The sequence below is a fragment of the Balaenoptera musculus genome, chromosome 17, assembly GCF_009873245.2.
Source record: "Balaenoptera musculus isolate JJ_BM4_2016_0621 chromosome 17, mBalMus1.pri.v3, whole genome shotgun sequence".
Taxonomy (NCBI): domain Eukaryota; kingdom Metazoa; phylum Chordata; class Mammalia; order Artiodactyla; family Balaenopteridae; genus Balaenoptera; species Balaenoptera musculus.
This window is the reverse complement of record NC_045801.1, coordinates 6,905,027-6,926,367: the sequence shown is the minus strand read 5'-3', so window position 1 is coordinate 6,926,367 and position 21,341 is coordinate 6,905,027.

The following is a 21,341-nucleotide window of genomic DNA, read 5'->3' as shown; positions in this document are numbered from 1 at the left end:
GCTGGCTACATTTTACAAAGCAGAACATCCAGAAGGTGAAAGCCACTATCATAAGACAATCAATCATTGTCCCCGAAATGGTGTATAGTAAGCCACCCCAAAACTCAAAGCCATACAACCACAACCACTTACTTGCTCATGGGTCCGCAGGTCAAAGGAGAATTGGTTGATCTTGGCTGTGCTGGGTTGGGTGGTGCTGCTTCGGGCTGTATGTCAGCTGGGCTTGGCTTGATGCAAGTCTCAGCTCAGGTGTGCGCCGCCTCGGTTTATTCCGGGACCCAGGCTGAGGGGCAGTGCTTACCCTGGACATGTTCTTCTCAGGTAACAGTAGAAGCACAAGAGGGCAAATAGAATCCTGAAATGCCTTTCAAACCTTTCCTTGCTTATGAATGCTACTATCTAATTGGCTGAAGTAGGTCACATGACTGAACCCAAAGTCAAGGGATGCAGAAGTATTTCCTCTGCTTCCAGTGGGAAGAACTTTAAAGTCACTCAGAAAGTGGCGTGGACAAACTGATAAAAGTTGGGTCCAGTAATTCTACTATATAGGGTATTAAGTTATCAGAACTAAGAACCAAGTGTTGCTGGGAATTTTGGACTTTCTGAGAATATCTGAGTATTGTTCTTTCACTTCTAGAACTTGGAAACACTTGAGAAATGAGTTTTAAACTGGAAGTCTGCATGAGAGTGACATGACCCAATATGGGTTTTAGAGATTCGACCCTACGTTCTTCTTCTGTGGACACTTCCACTGGTTTTTTCTTTGAGCTCTTTTTCCTCAAACATAAAGTAGAGATACTAAAACCTACCCAGGTTGTTGTGAAAATTAACATTAATTAACATATAAGAAATTACTTGGCATTACAATGTGCTCAGTGTTTGTTTCCCTCTCTGTCCTGCTGGAGTGAGGGTGGGGGGAGGTGAAGGGTGCTTTGATTTTCCAGCAAGCTTCTGAGGCATGAACTCAGGGAAGGACTCAGCTTTCCTGACTGAAAAAGAGGTAATGACAGAGAATCTTCACCATATTCATCCACTTGTTGCATTAAGGTAGATGAGTGATCAACTGTTGCCTATTTTGGGTTCTAAAACGCCAAGTTATTGCCATAGAAACATAACTATAATGAGTAATTAAATGAAAATGTTTTCCAAAATCTTTTATAATTGAAGTTCTAAATTTCTACCTTTTCAGTCAGTTCATATAAGCATAACCCCAAAACTGTAGCACACATCTTATTCTCTTCCAAATCAAATCAATGAGTTATTTGTGGTAATTTATTTTTAAAAATGAGATAAATTCTCTCTAACCTTATTCTGAATGTGCAACTTCCACCCTTTCCGTTAAGAAATGGCATGTAGCCTGCTGAAACAGTCTGGATTTTAACCTTGTTTTGCTTTGGCATCCCAGGAAAGGTCTGTGAGCAGGTCAGTAGCTGTTGACAAGGGTCTTTCATCAACTTTAGGATATATCTGGGCTCGCTTTGCCGGAGAATTCCGTAGAGGAATCCTTTAAGATTCGCAAGAGACCTGTTGGCTCTCCTCTCACACTCTGCAGCCAGCCCCACACCAAGCCAAAGTACCTCCTACGCCCAAAATACATTTCAAATCCATCTGCGCAGCCTGACTATTAGTGACATGGGCTACAACTATATCCTCTCACATGCCACCCTGTGTCTCCTCTTATCGACCATCCCAATTCATTTTCACAAAGCAACCACAGTGGTCTTTTGAAAACCTAGAATCACATCACTTCTCCCTCTGGAAGAAGTGATAAAGGCTGTCTCTTGAAAAGCTTCCTGTGGCTTCTTATTGTAATTAAAATGAAAGCCCAGATTTGTTACGAGGCCATCAAGGGTCCACTTGGGACTGTACGATCTTGCCCTGACCTACATCTCAATTTCTTCCTTAGGTAGGTAAGCCCACCCTAGTGAGCTTTCTTCCAGCTCTTTAGTATTCTAACTTCCTCCTTCTCAAGATCTTTGCATAGGTTGTTCCCTCTGCCTGGAATACCCTTTCCTTTACTCTCCACATGTCCAGTTTCTTCTCATCTTTCATCTCAGCTTAAATGTCAAATCCACAAAATTGACATTCCCAGCAGATCCCCTTATTTATTATTCTCTGCTACCATCCCATTTACTTCTTTCATAGTACTTACCCCAGTTTGTTATTATAAATGCATTTGTGTTTTGACTTGTTTAACATCTGACTCATCCATTGGATGTAAGCCCCATAATGATAGGAGTAATATCTGTGTTTTGTCCACTACAGTATAACAGGGCATTGTCCTGTACCTAACCCTGGAAGATGCTCAATAATTGCTTCTAAAGTGGATAAATGATTGAATGAATGAATGAATAAATAAAGAAGGCTAAGTCATCAATATTTACCAAGAAACCTAAAATATCTCTGAAGCCCCATCAGATAGCCATCACTGGAGCATTGCCCAGGGAAACTACACAGTGTCTTTTGGAGGAAAAAGCACCAGCTTGGGGGTAATAAATCAGGGATACTGGTCCAGTTTCCCATGGGACTGTCTGCAAATTTTAGGGCCTTTCTGAACCACAGCTTGCTTGTAGTTAAAGTGAAGGTTTACAACCAAACTAGGAATGCTTAACCAGGAGAGGGCCATGGTCTACTATGGACATGCATTTTATGTTATTTTATAGTAGTGAGCTTCTATCAAATTTTAAAATATTCTTGACTCCAGAAAGGTTAAGAAACACTGGATTAGATTAATTCTAAAGTCCCATATGCCTCTGACAATCTGTGTTTCTATAAAAGGAATATCAGTGTACTGGTCAATATTAGATATGGCTGCATGTAACAGAGTTCCCAAATAACAGCATCTCAAACAAGGTTGAGATCTATTTTGTCTCTCTTTCCTTTAGGTCTGGAGATGAGCGTTCCAAGATCAGTAAGGATTCCAAGCTACCAGAGACTCCAGTTCCTGTCTTGTTGCTCCACCATCCCTTGGGCATGGCCCTTGTCTGAATGAATATTTGACCACATGGATGGACGGATATTCCAGCCAGGAGGACTGAGGTAGGGGAATGTCGCCTGTTTTTAAAGACAGAAGCGGAAATGTCACGTAGCATGGGTCCTAACTTCCTATTGGCTGCATTTGGCTGGAAGAGAGTCTAAGAGATACAGATTTCACTCTGGGTAGTCATGTGCTCAGCTAAAAATCAGAGGTTCTAATACTTTGGAAGATCAAGGCAATCAAGAATCTTTGCCAAAATCAGAGATTCTACATAAGTCTTAAGTAAAGAGATGTGTCTGATGCCTGCTATCACAAGAGACAGACTATGCAAAGGGAAATTAGGTTTGCAGACTGCCTGGCATAAGTAACCAGAGAATTTACATCTCATAGAATTTCAGGTTGCAAGAGACTTAAGAGTTTTGCAATCAAGCTCTTTTTGTCTGCATATTTTCCATTGTGGTTTCTTCCTGAATTTAATTTATTTACACATAGAATGAATATTTACTGAGTACCTACATCTACTGCATTATGCAGGCACTGTATTAAACTCTACATATAGAGTCCTTGCCCTCGGGGAGTGAATAGTCTACAGTACAGACAGACAGCAGACCTTCCCACTGTGGCCTCATGATCAGTTTTCACAGGAGACAGTGGGAGCAGAAAGAAGAGGACCCTCCTCAACCTTCTTGGGAACCTGTGGTTCAAGAAGGGCCTTCTGTAGGAGGGCCTCAAACTGAGTTTTTTTTTTTTAATTAATTTATTTATTTACTTTTGGCTGCATTGGGCCTTCATTGCTGTGCGCGGGCTTTCTCTAGTTGCGGCAAGCGGGAACTACTCTTCCTTGTCGTGTGCGGGCTTCTCATTGCGGTTGGTTCTCTTGTTGAGGATGGAGCACGGGTTCTAGGCACGCAGGCTTCAGTAGTTGTGGCTCGCGGGCCCTAGAGCGCAGGCTCAGTAGTTGTGGTGCATGGGCTTAGTTGCTCCACGGCATGTGGGATCTTCCCAGACCAGGGCTCGAACCCGTGTCCCTGCATTGGCAGGTGGATTCTTAGCCACTGTGCCACCAGGGAAGTCCTCAAATTGAGTTTTGAAGGATGATCAACAGGCACAGTGCCTGACATGGGGAAAGCAAAGGAGGTATTCACATCACCTCCAAGGGATGATTAGGAAGGAAGGAGGGAGGGAGGAAGGGAGAAAGGGGAAAGAGGGACGGGATGGGATAACAAAATTTATTGCACTGAGGAAAAAAAATCACTAGAAGATTTCAGATTGTTGATCTGGTAACAATTAAAAACTGATCTTAGGCTTAAAAATATACACTCTATATAGTATTTTTGTTATTAAAAATGGTGTTAATGTTCTATGGAATAGGCAGGCTGTATTTCTCTTATCTTTCACCCTTTTCATGCACACAACCCATCATGCTAAGTGTCTTGCCCATTCTGTGCTTGTTTGCATGTCCATCTCCCCTCCAGATGGTGAGCACCAGAGGGCAGAGTTCGTGTCCGTTTATCTCCGTAGACACAGAGTCTAGCAGTGTCTGACACAATAGCAGGTCCAACAATTGCTTGGCAAATGAGTGAATGAGCAGATGTTAGGCTGATGAAGAGGAGCAGGCCTTCTACACAGAGGAAGCAGCATCCAGAATGATGGGAAGGCTGTAGAGAGCGAAGAGCAGCAAGGGGTCCATCTCTGTTGGAGGCCGGTGTGCATAATGGGTGGAAGGAATGAGGGCAGTTGGGTGAAGAAAGTCACTTTTTTTTTTTTTTTTTTTTAAATAGCTACTATATTTATTTATTTATTTATTATTTTTTTGGCTGTGTTGGGTCTTCGGTTCGTGCGAGGGCTTTCTCTAGTTGCGGCAAGCGGGGGCCACTCTTCATCGCGGTGCGGGGACCGCTCTTCATCGCGGTGCGCGGGCCTTTCACTATCGCGGCCCCTCCCGTTGCGGGGCACAGGCTCCAGACGCGCAGGCTCAGTAGTTGTGGCTCACGGGCCCAGCTGCTCCGCGGCATGTGGGATCTTCCCAGACCAGGGCTCGAACCCGTGTCCCCTGCATTAGCAGGCAGACTCTCAACCACTGCGCCACCAGGGAAGACCCAGAAAGTCACTTTTTAAAACTGTTTCCTCAGGCTCCCCATCACTAGCTGCACACTGATAGTAGCCCAAGCCTTTCTTCTGTGGTGCCTATCACCGTCTGTAACCATACACTGGAGTAGTAGCAGGTTGTGAAGAGTCCAGGCCACTTCCTGGGCACAGATCCTGGCCTTCCCACTTCCTAGCTGTGTGACCTTGGGCAAGACATTTAAACTGTCTATGAGGCAGTTTTCTTACCTGGAAAATGGAAATAAAAATGCCTATCTCATAGGCTTGTTGGAAGGTTTAAGTGAAAAAAATACAGTTAAAGTGATTATAGTTCCTTGATCATTAGTGCTTAATAAATGTTAGTTATTGTTAATAGGTGATAATGATGATGATAGTTAGATGATAGAGAGATAGAGAGATAGATAGACAGATAGATCAGGACAGGTATCTGTGTGGTTAGTTGATTATGGTATGTCTAACCCTACTGCATTATAAGTAAGGGGCAGGACCACCTCTTACCTTTATGGAGGTAGCCCAGCAAAATGTCTGGGATGAGGAAGGTGCTCAATAAATATAGACGAAAGGATGAAAGTGACGATGCAGCTGGAGAGGTAGGTGGGAGACAGATCACCTGGGGCCTTGGAAACTGTGCTAAGAAGCTTGGATTTTTCCCTCAGGGCTAGTCTAGGCTCCTGAAGGGAAATAAAATGGTCTTATTCTCAACATCACAGAGGCTGGACTGGAGGGGAGCAGGCTGGGAGGTCCCCAGTCACACCGATTGAACGAATAATCCAGGCACTAGCCGATGAGAGGCTGGATTGAGGAAGGGGCAGCACAGAAGGAAAAGAGAAAAAACAGTTTTCCCTCTTGGGACTTTATCCAGGTTACTTAACATCTCTCAACCTTAATTTCCTTATGGGGAAAGCAGAGCTCAGAACTCAATTCTGACAGGGTTTTTGTGGGAATATATAAAATAGATGAAGAGTGACACACATATTCTCGGTCTGATAGATGATCAACACGTATTACGCCCCTTCTCTGCCCCTCCTGATCAGTAGCACACTCTTCCCAGTACCACCTCTCCTCCCCGCAGCCAAACACACACACACAAATGTCATTGGCCGATATTTAGGGACATATAGCCTACTCTTCTAATCGTACGCTCTTAAAGATGGAAGGACCCGTCAAGGTCAATTAGTCCTACTCAAAGATTTTTAGGAATAGAAAAGATCCTAGATCACAACTACTTCGTACACTTACAGACACGGAGAATCAGAAAAGCAAGGTGATTTACCCAGCACACAGCTTGCAGGCTTTAGAGCTGGTCCGATTTATACCTCACTGTTTTTTCTAGCTTCAGTATTCCAAAAGCTAGCCCAGTGTGCCATGGGATATGATTACCAACATCCAGGAATTTTTATTAACCATATTCACAAATAGCGAGCCCAAGGTAAAGCAGAGACTCTGCAGCAATAGTATCTACAATGTGTTACACACAAATTGTGTGCTGGGCACTTGGCCACTTTCTTTATTTACATTAATTTGTTTCATTCTCATTATTATTCCCGATTTACAGATTAATAAATCAAGTCTCAGAGAAGTAAAATAATTGCTTGTATGTGACATAATTAGAGTCAAATATATTAAAACATTTAACAAGCTTCATTACGTAGTTATTACTGGAAACACTTGTTGTGTGGCAGATACTCTACTAGATCCTGGATTGGTCTGACTCCAAACCCAGCTCTGTCTTATTGCAAAGTCCTTGCTCTTCATCACTGCTCACCCACGCAAAGCCTAGTTGAAAACAGCATGGCTTGAATTCCCAGGCCAATTTCTCTTTATCATTCTGGTTCTTCCATATTCAGATTTTTTTCATTATTTTCAACTATATTTTATTATGATTTATTTTTATTTCCTGTCCTACAGCATGTCAAATTTCAAGTCCATTTAATCCAATAGACGCTTAATTGAGTCATAACTATGCAAAAGCAATACGCAAGAATAGAGGGTAGGAAAATGTAAAGATTAATGAAACAGGACCCTTGCCCAAAAAGAGGTGACAGTATAATTCTAGATCGTAGGAGGATTAAATAGAGGTACTAGACTGGGAATATAAAGGGAAGAGAAAATGACGTTTAACAAAGGCCCATATTGTGCTGGATGCTGTTTCTTGGGGCTTTCCATACATTATACATATAGCCCTCATAAGAGCTGTTTCTGGTGGAGAAAAAAAGACAGGCAAGGGTTCAGAATGAGTAACTAACTTACCTACGTTTGCGTGGCTAGTGCTGGTGAGTGGCAGAGTGACAATCCCCTACAGTTCATCTGACCCCAAAACCTGGACCCTATTCACTACATCACACCATCGCCAGAAAGCAACCAGATGGGGACAGAAGAGGGAACCATAATCCTGACTGAGAAGTTCTTCACTTTAACCCTTAATTATTCTTAATCCTTAATTCTTAACTTTCTTAACCCTTAACTATTCTTCCACTCCCATGTTTGAAACCTGGACACACAAGGTTGAAATGGGAAGGAAACTTAAAGTTCAGCTGGCTCTAGGAAGACAAATAGATATTTATCTCATGGTCAATGGAAAAGGCAACTCCAACCAACAACTAACGAATCTTCTAATTTATGAGATGAGAAGTCCAGAGCCAGAGAAGTAATTGTCTTTGTGTGTAGCGGAAGATGACGACATGAATCCCAGGCATGTTGGTTTGCATCTCATCCCCACCAGTGTGAGCTGCTGGTCTGAGAATAACCTTGATTTAGTTCAGGTGGCTGGAAAGGTAATAGGATAGGAGAGGTTCAAGTATGGAATAAGCCTGGGAGAAAATAGTTGAGATGGAGCTGCATCTCAGAACCAGATGAGGGATTCAGAATGGAGACATATCCAGTGGCTAGAAGGATGGCTGTAAGAAGAAGTTCCCAGTTCTGGGGACAAAGAGGGAGGATCCAAGGCCATGAAAACAGGCAAGTGAGACAAAACCAAGAGAAGAAGTAGGACTCAAAATGAGTAATGAAACCTGGATACATGAAGGAGTTCAGTCCCAGAGCCAAGAGGGAAATGAACATTAAGGGGACACCATGCTGACTATTTTGGGACACATTACCTCATTTAATCCTCACAACTGCATTATGGGGTGGGTAGTCTAACCCCTTATTTATAATGAGGACTGGGGCTCAGAGAGGTAAATTACTTGTCACATAGCTAAAACTCAAGGGCTGGAGAGATTTTTTTGTTGTTGTCACAAGTGGGGATTTCTACTGGCATCTAGTAGACAGAAGCTGGGGGTGCTGCTAAAGATCCTACAGCACACAGGACAGGCCCCCGCAAACAGAATTATCCAGCCCCAAAGGCAAACCATGGTCAAGTGGTTGAGAAGCTTTATTCTGCATTGCCAACCTCGGAAATGACAGAGAATACAAAGCAAGTTCTTTGTATTTGAAATTATACCTTCATTCACCCTTCACACATTTATTGAGTGCCTACTAAGTTCCAGGAACAGTTTTATTTCTTCTCCCCAGCTTTATTATGGTATCACTGACAAATAAAAATTGTACATATTTAGGGTACACTATGTGGTTTTGATACATGTGTACATTGTGAAATAATTACCACATCAAGTTCATTAACATATCCATCACCTCACATAAGTACCATTTTGTGTATTTGTGGTAAGAACACTTAAGATCTGCTCTCAAATTTCAAGTGTATGATACAGTATTATTAACTGTAGTCACTTGTTGAATATTAGATCTCCAGAACTTATTCATCCTGCGTAACTGAAACTATATACCCTTTGACCAACATCTCCCATTTCCCTCACCCCGCCCCTGGCCCCTGAAAGTCACCATTTTACTCTCTGCTTTTATGAGTTCTACTTTTGGAGATTCCACATGTAAGAGAGGTCATGAAGGAGTTGTCTTTCTGGCTCTGGCTTATTTCACTTAGCATAATGTTATCTGGTTTCATCCCTGTTGTTGCAAATGACAGGACTTCCTTCTTGTTTTAAGGTTGAATATTTTATTATATTTTATGTGTGTATGAACATATATAGCTATTTTCTTTTTTTATATAAATTTATTTATTTATTTATTTATGGCTGTGTTGGGTCTTCGTTGCTGCGTGCGGGCTTTCTCTAGTTGCGGTGAGCGGGGGCTACTCATCGTTGCGGTGCACGGGCTCCTCATTGCGGTGGCTTCTCTTGTTGCGGAGCACGGGCTCTAGGCGCGCGGGCTTCAGTAGTTGTGGCTCGCGGGCTTAGTTGCTCCGCAGCATGTGGGATCTTCCCGGACCAGGGCTCGAACCCATGTCCCCTGCACTGGCAGGCGGATTCTTAACCACTGCGCCACCAGAGAAGTCCCTATAGCTATTTTCAAAAAGACAAAAGATAAGTCTTGGTGAGGATGTGGAGAAGAGGGAACCCTTGTTCACTGTTGGTGGGAATGTAAATTGGTACAGTTATTACAGAAAACAGTATGGAGTTTCCTCAAAAAATTAAAAATAGAATGACTATATAATCCAGCAATTTCACTTCTGGGCATGTATCCAAAGGAAATGAAATCCAGGCACTGTTTCAGACTCTGTAGGTACAGAATTGAATAAAACAGTTAAAATCCTACCATGTTGAAACTTACATTCTGATGAAATACAGACAATAAACACATCAGCCAGCAAGTAGACAGGATGGAAAACCAAAGGCCCGAAGGAGTTTATCTAATGGGAGAGTGTACGTGGAGGAGAGGGACAAGGACAGAGTCCCAGGCCCTTGACTTTAAAGACTAGAAAAAGGAGCAGGAGAGTGTGGGTTTCCTAGAAATCCAGTGAAAAAAGTGTTTCAGAAAGGAGGAAGGCGTGTTTGAGATTCTGGCCTCACCTCCCCCTCCAGTGAGAAGGGTCACTAGGCTTCCAAGAATCTCAGTTTAGTATTGTTCAGAGGCTCAGTGTTCGCCCCACCCCCCCCTCCCCGCCAAAATGGGGCCCCTGAATGTTATCATAAGAATAAAATCAGTGAATGAATATGGAGTCTCTTTGTAATTGCCTTATGGATGAAACAGATCATCATCATGCCCTCCAGAAAACCTGTGTGTCCAGATTTGGTTTCATAGTTTTGTCTTTTGTAACCATAACAAAGCGAGACTACGGATGGGAACAGAAGGGAGATCTTTTCTGATACAGCACATCTCATAAAGTGCATCAGAAACAACCTGGTAAAAGAGTGTGTCGGGGGGGTGGATTTTATTCAAGTTTACTAAGGATGCTTTGGCTAAATTTTTTTTTTGCAATTTATTTTTAACAAATTTACCGAGTGACTTGTTTCCCTGTCATTGGAGAAGAGTCAGTACCGTCTGTAACGGTGCTGCATTGTCACACAGGGGGTTCTTGTGGGTGTTTCTACAAAGGATATTTGGGGCTTTTGCAACAGGGAAAATAGAGAAATGAATGCTGGGTAGGCCGCCAAAAATATCCATTGAGGTAATGACTCATCTTTTAAATCTAGAAGGGAGGAACCTTAAACAGCAATCCTCTGCTCTTAAAAATAGCAAATGTCTATGTCGCACTTAACATGTGCCAGGCACTGTACCAAGCACTTTACATATATTGTTGCATTTAATCTTTACCGCAAACGTATGAGGTACTGTGGAGCTCCCCATTTTACAGATGAGAAAATGGAGGTTGAGCAACTTCTAGAGGTCACCTTGCTACTAAGAAGCAGAGCTGGTGTGAACATGGAGACTGTATTTGTAACCACTATTCTGGGTCCCTTCTCATTGTAGAGATGAGCTAACAGGTGTAGAGGGGGGAACAGGCTTAACCAAGCTGGATCACTAGTTAGTGATGGAGCAAAGGCAAGCTTTCAGTATCTCTGTCTTAGCTGTCAAAATGATCAAATGGGCAACTTTTTAAAATAAAGATTTTAGACATTTTTAGGAAATACATAGAGACATCTGTGCATAATGGGAAAGGAGAGGAACGGACAGAGGGTCAGACGCTACCTCGTAGCTGCTGGAAGCTGCAAAATCCTCCACCCCAACAAGGCTCAAATGATGTTCCTCTGCCTTTCCCATCCCTTACCCCTGGGCTGCCAGCTTCTGCCGGTTAAACCGCGTGGGCTGGCTGTCTCCTGGAGACATGGCTTTGCTCGTTTCCAAAGGCTGAACTCCCATGAGAAACAAAAGTCTCTGCCCCTAACCATTCTGTGCGTTAAGATTCCCTGAGTACAGCTTCTCAAGCCATCCTGGGGAAATCGTCCCCTGAAGCAGACAGCCAGATAAGTGTGTTTCCCTCTGATATCCACACAGGCTACAAAAGAATTAACGAGGAGAATTAAGGGTTGTCAGAGCTTGGAGAAGTCAAGCTATTTTCTACCCAGGAGCAATCTGTTAAGATCATAGAAATCTGGACAAATAACTGGGAAGCACATCTCAGGGAACAATTTTGGGCCAGTGAGCAATACAGAATGATTGTCTGGCTAAACCTTGTTCATTCCTATTACCTCCAATCCTATTTTTGGCAGGTCTCTATAGAAGCATCTAGTCAATAACATCTCTCAACAGGGTTCTACACTGGGTCTGCCTGGGGAGTTAATACTCTTTCCTTTCTCTGATTCCCCGCTCCTCCCACTCTGCCCAGAAAAACACTGAAATGAACTCTGCCATGAGTAAGGCATTTCATTTCTGACTGACTCTGGTTCGTAATCAACAAAGAAGGATATGAACATCTATGCTAAGGTTAATGGGAAAATATAGACAAGAGTGGAATTGCTTCTGTGTCTTTGACCTTTAAAGCATGTTTTTCTGAGTGATCTCGGAACTTACATTTTTCACTCAGCAAAGAGAGGAATTTTTAAAAAATACATTTTTTGTGTTTACCAGCTGAACAAAGAACATCAGTGAACTCCCTTGCCTAATTAAAAAAAAAATTTATTGTTGGACATTTACCAAAAAATACATATGGATGGATGGATGGATGGATGGGTAGATGACTGGTGGGTGGGTGTAGTGATGTACAATGTGTTGACCTTGAGGTTTACAGAAGCATTGAAGGCTTATATTGAAGCAGAGAAAAATTATTAGAAGATTACTAGAGGCATTTTTTAAGGTGTATTGCGTGCTTACTATGTGCCAGGCACTGTGTGGATGGCTCTGGTTTGGGATTAACATAAACACACTACTGTGTATAGAAATAGATAACCAAGGACCTACTGTACAGCACAGGGAATTATACTCGATATTTTACAATAACATATAAGGGAGAAGAATCTGAAAAAGAATATATATATATGTGTGTACGTATATATATTTTATATATGTATGTATAACTAGATCACTGTGCGGTACACCTGAAACTAATACAACACTGTAAATTAAATCTACTTCAATTAAAAAATAATAAAAACAAAGAAAAAAATGCACAAGTGGGTCTAGGCTGCTCTGCATTGCCTAATTTCCCACACCCACTACATTCCCCATCTCCCCCAGCCCAATAAATGACAAGTGTCATGGTGGACACTGCCTTACCTTGGATACATGCCTTGTCTAACATTCATTCATTCGTTCGGCAGATATTTATTGAGCATATACAATGTGCCGGACCACTGGGAATAGACCAGTGAACAACAAGATAAAAAATCCCTTTCCTTTTGACACATATTCTAATGGAGGGAGACAGACAATAAGCAAATAACCATAACAGTTATAAAGTGAAATGAAGCAGGGTAACTAGAGCGGAGGCGGTGTTGGGGGGTGGTCATACCTGTTTAATCGGTAAATTGTTATGATCCCTGACTACACAGGAGATGCAAAAGGAAGCAGGAACTGCACTGGATTTCAAGGAGACCGAGAGCCGTGTCAGTTCAAGTAAGGGCACATGGAAAGGAGCGATCACTTCTTCTGAGGGCAAGGAAATGGCGTAAGAAGTTAAGAAGGTCTTTGAGATCAGGGGATACTTAAGCTGAGTCTTGAATTTGTTCTCTGAGCAGACAAAGAACGAAGCTATATTCTAGGTTGAAAGATATTCAAACCTGGAGCCTCATAACTCAAAAGTGTGTTCTACAGACCAGTGGCACCAGCATCACCTAGGAGCTTATTAGAAATTAAGAATCTCAGGCTGTCCCCATCAACAAGATGCCCAGGTGCTTCTCATGCAAATTAAAGTTTGAGAAGCACTTTTCCCAACCAGTGGCTTTCAAACTTTGCAGCACGTTAGAATCACCCAGGGAACTTCTAAAAATCCCGATGCCCAGGCCACACCTTCTATCAATTTTACCAGAATCTCTGAGAGTGGCATCAGATATCATTACTTTTAAAATTCCCGGGGTGAAAACCCTGCCCTAAATTTCTTCTCACCCCTGACCTGTGTGCCTTATCCTCTATAAAAATTCAACTGTGTTGGGCTTCCCTGGTGGCGCAGGGGTTAAGAATCTGCCTGCCAATGCAGGGGACACGGGTTCGAGCCCTGGTCCCGGAAGATCCCACATGCCGCGGAGCAGCTGGGCCCGTGAGCCACAATTACTGAGCCTGCGCGTCTGGAGCCTGTGCTCCGCAACAAGAGAGGCCGCGATAGTGAGAGGCCCGCACACTGCGATGAAGAGTGGCCCCCACTTGCCGCAGCTGGAGAAAGCCCTCGCACAGGAACTAAGACCCAACACAGCCATAAATAAATAAATAAAAATTAAAAAAAAAAATTCAACTGTCATCCTAAGAGTCTCATTTGTGAAACAAGAAATCTTAAAACCCTAACTTTGCTGATGTGGCTGCCTTGGTCACACCCCTCCCCCCCCACCCCCAGAGAGCTTAATCAGAGAAGAGAGAACTTCCACCTGGTAAGTGGGGAAGGCTGCGCTGTGGATTTCCCTGCGTGGTGACAAGTTGGCAGCTCTGGCTCCCGCAGATGGCTGGGCTGTAGCAGACACCGTGCGGCATCTCGGACACATGCGTGCTGGGTTTAGCATTCTTTCCTGAGCCAGAGCAGACGGATCTGGGGAGAGAGGACAGCGGGTCTTCAGAGAGAAGGAGAGCACGCCGTCCCAAGTTCTCATCGACAACAGGCTCTGTTCTTGAGGAGCAGCCAAAACACACATTTCTCACCAAAATTGAGTCATACTGAAAAAAGCAAGAAGCTGAGCCAAGATGCAAACTTTTCTCAAGAACTTTCTTCCCAGAACTTCATCTTCTGCCATTTGCCTCTGTGTATCCTTTGCACCATTCCTCCCTTCACTTCAATCCCCCAGCACTGAATCTATAGGAAGGACCACAGTCGGAGGCAAGAGGGAAAGGAAGACTCCCTGGACAGGAGTGTCTGAGCCTTGACCGGCAGTAATCGCTGTTATGCCTTGAAAAGTGACGTAAATCTCTGAATCCCATCCCTTGGAACATTGTAAAAATGACTTTTCTCATCAATTAACCCTCTGCTTATACTCTTGTCCCCATCCCCCGCTGTTTCAAGTTTGGGGACCAGAGGTCCACTGGCTCTCCCAAGGATGCTATAATAGATATGGTCAAGGGAAAAGTCAAAAGCCGGGAATTCCAGATTCTTCATGGGTTTGGTCATGAGTCAACGTGTCTCTAACTCCATCTCCCAGTAGAGAAGTCAGAAAATTACAAGAATTGGGCTGAAAGAGAAAAAAGGTAGGGACCACATTCTTTACCTAAGACTTGGCCTTAATGAGCTTCTAAATAAATAAACCATTGCTCCTCTATCTAGAGTATTTCTCTCTTTCCTACCCCACAGGAAATCTCCCTAACCACATTTATTATACTCTATTTTGGAATCTTCTCCCCAAACCATCAAAATGGCCATAGGCAACCCCTTTAAGGACAGAGTTCTGGGTAAATGAAGGGGGGAGGGGTCCAACTTAAACGAAGGACACCCTATACAAGCAGCATATTATGGTATAAGAACATTATTAGCATCAAAAAGACAGCACAGTACCTGGATTCTCACCTGAAGAATGCAGAAAGGCAGGCCATAAACATCAACTGAAACTCTACCCCATTTCAGGACTATGCTAGTCCCCAGTTCACCTTTATAGCAACTATTTTAAAAGTTTTATTTTTCTTCATTCTATAGGTGAGAAAACCAAGGTTCTGGAGATTCAGTATATTACATACATTGAGACAAACTAATAAACATAATATGGATTTAAACCCAAGCCTAGTTGATTCTAAAGTCCCTGCAATTTCCTATGGAAAAATAAAATGACTCCTAGTTATTAAGCACTAAGTTGATAGGCCAGTGCACTAAACATTTGTATGCATTACCTCGTTTAATCTTGCCAGTGTCACTAGAAAGTGGACACTTATTTTTCACATGACACTTTTTCTGAAAATCTGAAGAATGGGTTGGTCAAGTTCTTGTCTAAGTGATGAGTGATAGACCTTGTATTCAAACAAGTTCTAGTCTGACTTTAAGCCTCTGCTCTTTACCATTCTCCAATAGTTTCTTAACCACCCTCAAAAAAATGACTCTAAAGCTCCCTCTGTCACCTTGAAAATATCTTGATTCTTGTAACTGTAAGCATGGTCCTAGGATTGAATGCATTAATTAACACTGCTCCAGGAATTCCTTGGTGTTTTGTCATTAGAGGCACAACACCTTCTTGAACGCCATTTATCTTACATGCCTGGGAATTGAAGCAGAGGGTACAACTGGAGTTTATCACCTTAAACTCCTTTTCTATAAGGAGGTCTACAGATGACTACAGGAGAGAGCAGGAGGAAAAGTGGAGGGCCTGGTTTGCACTGGTGTTGATGATGGATGGATACAGGGAGAGTCGTGGGTGCACCACGTTATTGATGCAATCTGCAAGCTGCAAATAAAAGTGTCTGGAAAACTGACAGTTTCTTAAGTGATTTCTATACTGGGGAAATTTGAGGAATAAATATTAAAGGAAATGATGCCTCATAGCATCTTTCTCCCTGGGGGTCGCTGACCATGGAAATGGCATTGATGGCCCAATATTTATGTGAGACAGGCTTGATTCAAGACCTCGTTTACCCTCAAATGCCCTTTCCTTGCCTCCTTCTGGGACACTAGGATGCTTCAGGGGATGACCTCATACAGAGACTGAGAAAATGATTGACTGCATGATGTGATTTACCTCCAAATTTTCCCCACAGTTTTTCCATGAAGGCTAAAATATTGTCATCAGAGGCACAACTTGAGTTGGAAAGACAGCATTGTAAAACGGAAAGATTACGCTCTGTCATTAAATATTCTTTGCAAACGTGACATTTAATGAAGCAGAATATTCCATTGAATATTTCTATAATTAGAAATTAAGGCTATTTCCATTTTTCACTACTTTAATGTGCACTAATTTAATACTTTTATATATACATATATCTGTCAAAATCTATTATTATGTACTTAGGAGAATGTTCTAGAAGTGGATTACTAGGTCCTGAAGCTGGTGGAAATGTTCATTGGTGAATTTTTTGAAAAATACTTTTTTAACCTTTATGATTCAAAAAAGTTTCAAATACTTTGCATGTGGGTTGCTGTTAAATCGGGTCTCCCCTGTCCCCCACCTGTGCCATTGACTTTTCGTGCCTATATTCACTCAGCACATTGGATTACCCTTATTTCCTCATTAAATGTGATCTTGCTAGCGTGAGTCCATCATTACAGTCTGTGTAATCCTTTAGAATTTTGCTACAGCCATCAAACATCCGATCTGCCCCTTCTAACACTGGGTCAAAAATAAGTATGTCTTCTGAGCTTCTAGCTGGGTCATAGTTGGAGCACACCCCATGAAGCCTCTCTCTGGCTTGAAATAAATTCATTAATACTCATGAGCACAAATGTTCATCCAGCTCCAAGTCAGTGTCAGTGCATTATGGATCACAGGCTGCCCATAAGGATGCCCTTGAAAATGGTTTGTGATCATCCCATTCATACTGTTTCATGAAGAGTGTCCATAATGGAAAGTTATCTGACACAGGGGGGTCATGTTGGCTCCTGGGGATTACCACTTCTTCTGTGTACTCCCTGTGCTCCAAACAAATCTGTAGAATACTATGTATTCTACATAGTATAATACATAATACTCTGTCATAAAATGTTTCTAGACAGGCAGTGATATCCCCTCAGAGGAGATGATATTTAAACTTAAGACATGAATGACACGGAGGATGAGTCAAGTGCACTTGAGGGAAAGAGCCGTGTTGAGGGCTTGCAGTCTTCCAGGCACAGGTTTAAGGGACTGAGGGGAGCCTTTGACAGAGAACTGCAGACAGGACCTTGAAGCTGTGGCAGGTGGAGCTGAGAGAGATACCAGCTGGCCGGAGCTGACAAGAAGGAGAGTGGAAGCAGTGGGCAGTGGGCGGATGCTGTTTTTATGACGTTTTCTTCAAGTGGTTTTCTTTCTGCTCTAAGATTTTGTTCTTCCTCAGTCCAACTTAGAATTTGTTTGCCCGTTGCTGAGGATTTTATATGCCATGTATTTGTTTATTCCCTTTTAGCTTATGCCGGAAGGACTCTTACCTACTCCAAACCTGGGGGAGTATTTGTGTACACATACGTGTGTTCTTTAAGAACATGTGATGATGCTCAAGGTCAGGGTGGGAGGTGATTTGCATGTCAGTTATGGATCATTTCAGGAGACCAAGGCTGCCCCTGGCACTTCTCTGTGTGATGGAGTGATACAGAAGAGTCATGGGGGGGCTTTGACACGTTGGGTCAAAAGATGCCTCCTGTTCCTAGTGAGCAAGGGCTTGGCAGTCAGGAGACAGGGTTCAAATCCTAGCTCAGCCACTGCGTGACCTTGGCCAACTTCCTTGACCACTACAGGTCTCCATTTCCTCATCTATATAACAAAGATTCTTTAAATGAGTCCAATAAACCCACTATTATGTCCATCCTGAGCAATGAAAGCAAGTCCTCTGCTATAGCAGAAATTCGAGTCATCAATCTGAAACCCTCCTCCCATTCCTATCCTAACCGTACTCTTATCCCGATGAGACCCTACTTGAGTTCTCCCTGGTTCTGAGCTCTGGACTTCTTACCCTGTCCTGGAGGACTCACCCCCAAGTTTCTCCCTGCCCTGGATTCCCCAGGCAGATGTACCAATTCTGCGGAGCTAGCGTGCAGGCACCTCTCCGGCAGGTTGCCGCAGGGCAAAGGAGCCCTGTGGTTTGAGCAGAAGTCCAGGCATATGAGTCAGAAAGTTTTCGTATACGTCTCGAATTCTTTCTGTTTCTCTGCCTGTTGCTCAACTTACTATTTATTAAAGGGTGTTTTGAGCTCTCAGCACAGAACTGGAGTTCTATCCAGGCATAAACAGAACCGCAGTCCCTTGGGACTAGTGTTAGGGAATACTTAGTCCCATTCTTTGAGTGTCTACCTGAGGCATCTTTCTGACCTTCCTTCAACCCTAAGCCCCTTCTCCAGGGAACTCAGTAGGGGAAGTCAGTGCTCTGATGAGTGAGATGGGGAGAAGTCACTGAGCCTCCTGATGGCCTCAGGAGAGCCACATTTTCTGCTTATCCAGGCGATAAACTCGGAGAAGCAGTAGACACTCCTGCAGTGGGGATGCCTGGAGACTGCGCTGGTCGCGTTCAGTGTGGCAGAGGAGAAAGGGGTAGGAAGCTCAGATGATGGCAGCACATTGAGCTACAATCCCCAAACCAGCCCGTTCAGTCATAGAGCTGATACTTGATTTCCATTTTTCTGACTCCCATGTGTCATATCTCGATTTATTTCAAACTCTGGGGGTACACAGGTATTATTTAATGCCCCCCTTAAAATCCCACATATAAAAGGTTTTGCCTGGAACTTCAGGGATAGGCATTGGAATTATCATTTGGAGCCCAAAATAGTGTGAGGAGACATTGCTTCTGGCATGGCCAAGGCGCTTCAAGCTTGTCCTGCAGGGTTTTCGCCTGCAGCTTGCAGCGTCTTCTCCTGCAGGTACTCCAGTGACTGTTAACATGACATTGGACCCAGACCATTAGTGAGTCCTGATTCTCAGGGGTTGCTGGCTGATTCTGACTTGAGCAAGTACCAATGAGGCAAGCCTCCGCTTATGGGAAAAAGAGAGTCTTTTAGCCTGCGGAAGGCCTGCCTCAGAACAGGCAGAGCTTCAGTGCACGGGCTTTTTAGTCGACAGTGGGAGGAATAATTTTTTGCTTCTTTTACTGTGTTTCTCGGCAAGGACCATAAGCCAGGACTTAAAATTGGAAAAGCAGCTAACTTCGCTGTGGGCTACAGAGGCAGTAATGTATGAAGGTTATGCCTTAAAATGGGAGCACCGGACTCAGAATCAGTCCCTCCCCACACGGATGCCCGAGCCCAGTCGTGACTTTAGATTTCAGAGAGCCAGATAGCTGCTCTATCCACTACGAGGTGGTGGATGTCATCAGAGACAAAAAAAAAAAAAGTAGCAGGATCCCTATTATGTAGGGTTTGTGTCAACTTTTCATGTTGAATTAGAAAACAATGCAATAACAGTTTTACAAATGTGATGAAAAAGAAAGATATTTAAAAGTTCTGCATATGGAACTCTCTTTCTAATTATGGTTTGCCTTCAAAATCACGGAAGAATTAACTAGTTGAAAATGTGCCTCAGATTTATTACCAAAGCAGGAAAGGGAAATGAAAGATGTCAGAGTGATAAGCCCAGGAGAAGGCTGGTTTCCTTTGCAGGGGCTGAGATCTGGGTCCACTCCAGACAGCTGAGGAGGTAAGTGAGATATAGAGGGCAAGCTGGACAGGTATGGAAAGGAAACGAAGATATACCTGGGCCCAACCATCCTTGAAGATGGAGCCAACAGGAAAGATGTGTTTTAGTTGTTACTAGATCATAAGAAATGGCAGGGACCAAATAAATCTAATACAGAGAGAAAGAGTCAAGAGCTGAGGGGGCAGAAGAGAGTGACTCTCAGAAGGGATTCTAGGTCCAGAAAGTATGTATTGAATAGAAGCTCATTCTCAAAGCCACAGGTGGAGACCATCGATGGAACAACTGGACAAGCCCTGCTTGGACCCAAGGAGAGCCAGGCCAAGTGATCACGCACACCTAGACAGATTTAAAAGGGGTTACCTGAGAAGGCTGGCCGTATTAAGTGTCATCCAAGGGAAACAGTGCAGAAAAAATGTGAGCGTGCACACTCAAACGAAGTATGGAATTGGGGTCCAGAGAAGACATGGTTATTCCAGGGGAATAAAGTGATGAGAGATGATGTCAAGGCTTGGGCTAGAGGTTGGCCTGATGGAGGAACCATTCCTGGGGGGGAATGTACAACTCAGAGGGACACGTGTGGTCAATATTCATTTTAATGATGGATGGTTCTGGAAGGCCCAGCTCTTCTTGACTCCATCTATTCTGCTGTGCTGTGCTTACAAGGTGAAATACAGACAGTGTTTGAAAAACAAATTGTCTTAACAGTAAGAGAGCAAATCAAAAGAAAAGGAGAGAGAGAACTCAGCCAGGGGGCATAAAAGGAAAGAAGCCCACTTAAGAAGCAAGTTAAAATTTCAGCCAAATGATTTTGAAATGAATTTAGAAATAAGGGGAAAGTGGACGATCAGAGGCACATGCCATGACCACAGGGAAACGTACAACAGAGGGAAATTTTTCGCTTCTACTGAAGCCGTGCCAGTTACCCAGGCCTGAACAATGGCGAAGACGGGAAAGGCAAAGTTCTGGGGACGAGGCTGTGGTGGAGGTGTCAGAACTCACAAAACCCGGAGGTTCAGAACTCCAGAAGCCTCACCTGCATCTTCAGCTCGGGAAGCTGCTAAGGATGCTGCTTCAGCTGCAACAAAAATCAGCTTCGCGGACTAAAATGATGCCACAGCTCAAGGTAGGGGCAGCGGCCACTGAAGCTCAGGCCGGTGGCCCTGGACAAAGCACACTCTTCATGGCAGGAGGAGCCAGGATCACCCCAGAGCTGACGGGAGCATGGACTTCAGGAGAGTCTGAGTGCAGCATGAGGAAGGGGAGAGTCTGAGGGGGTGACGTGCAAAAAAAAAAAAAAAAAGAAATGTATAACACAAGGTTACTACTGCAAAGCCTCAACTTTACAAAGAGACAGAATAGTTCAACTGCCACCTTCTGAGAGAGGAAGTGTGTGAACGGGAGATATTAACACAGCACGAAAAATAACCTCCTGATGGGAGAGTTCTTCACTTACACGTGAGGAATCTGGACCACTGGCTTAGACTAGCTGGCATCCAGAAACCAAGTGTCTCCCTGCTGTCCTAAGATACCCCTGAGATTCTGCTTGTCTTTGATGACAGTGGCAGATGACAGTGGTCTGGATTAGG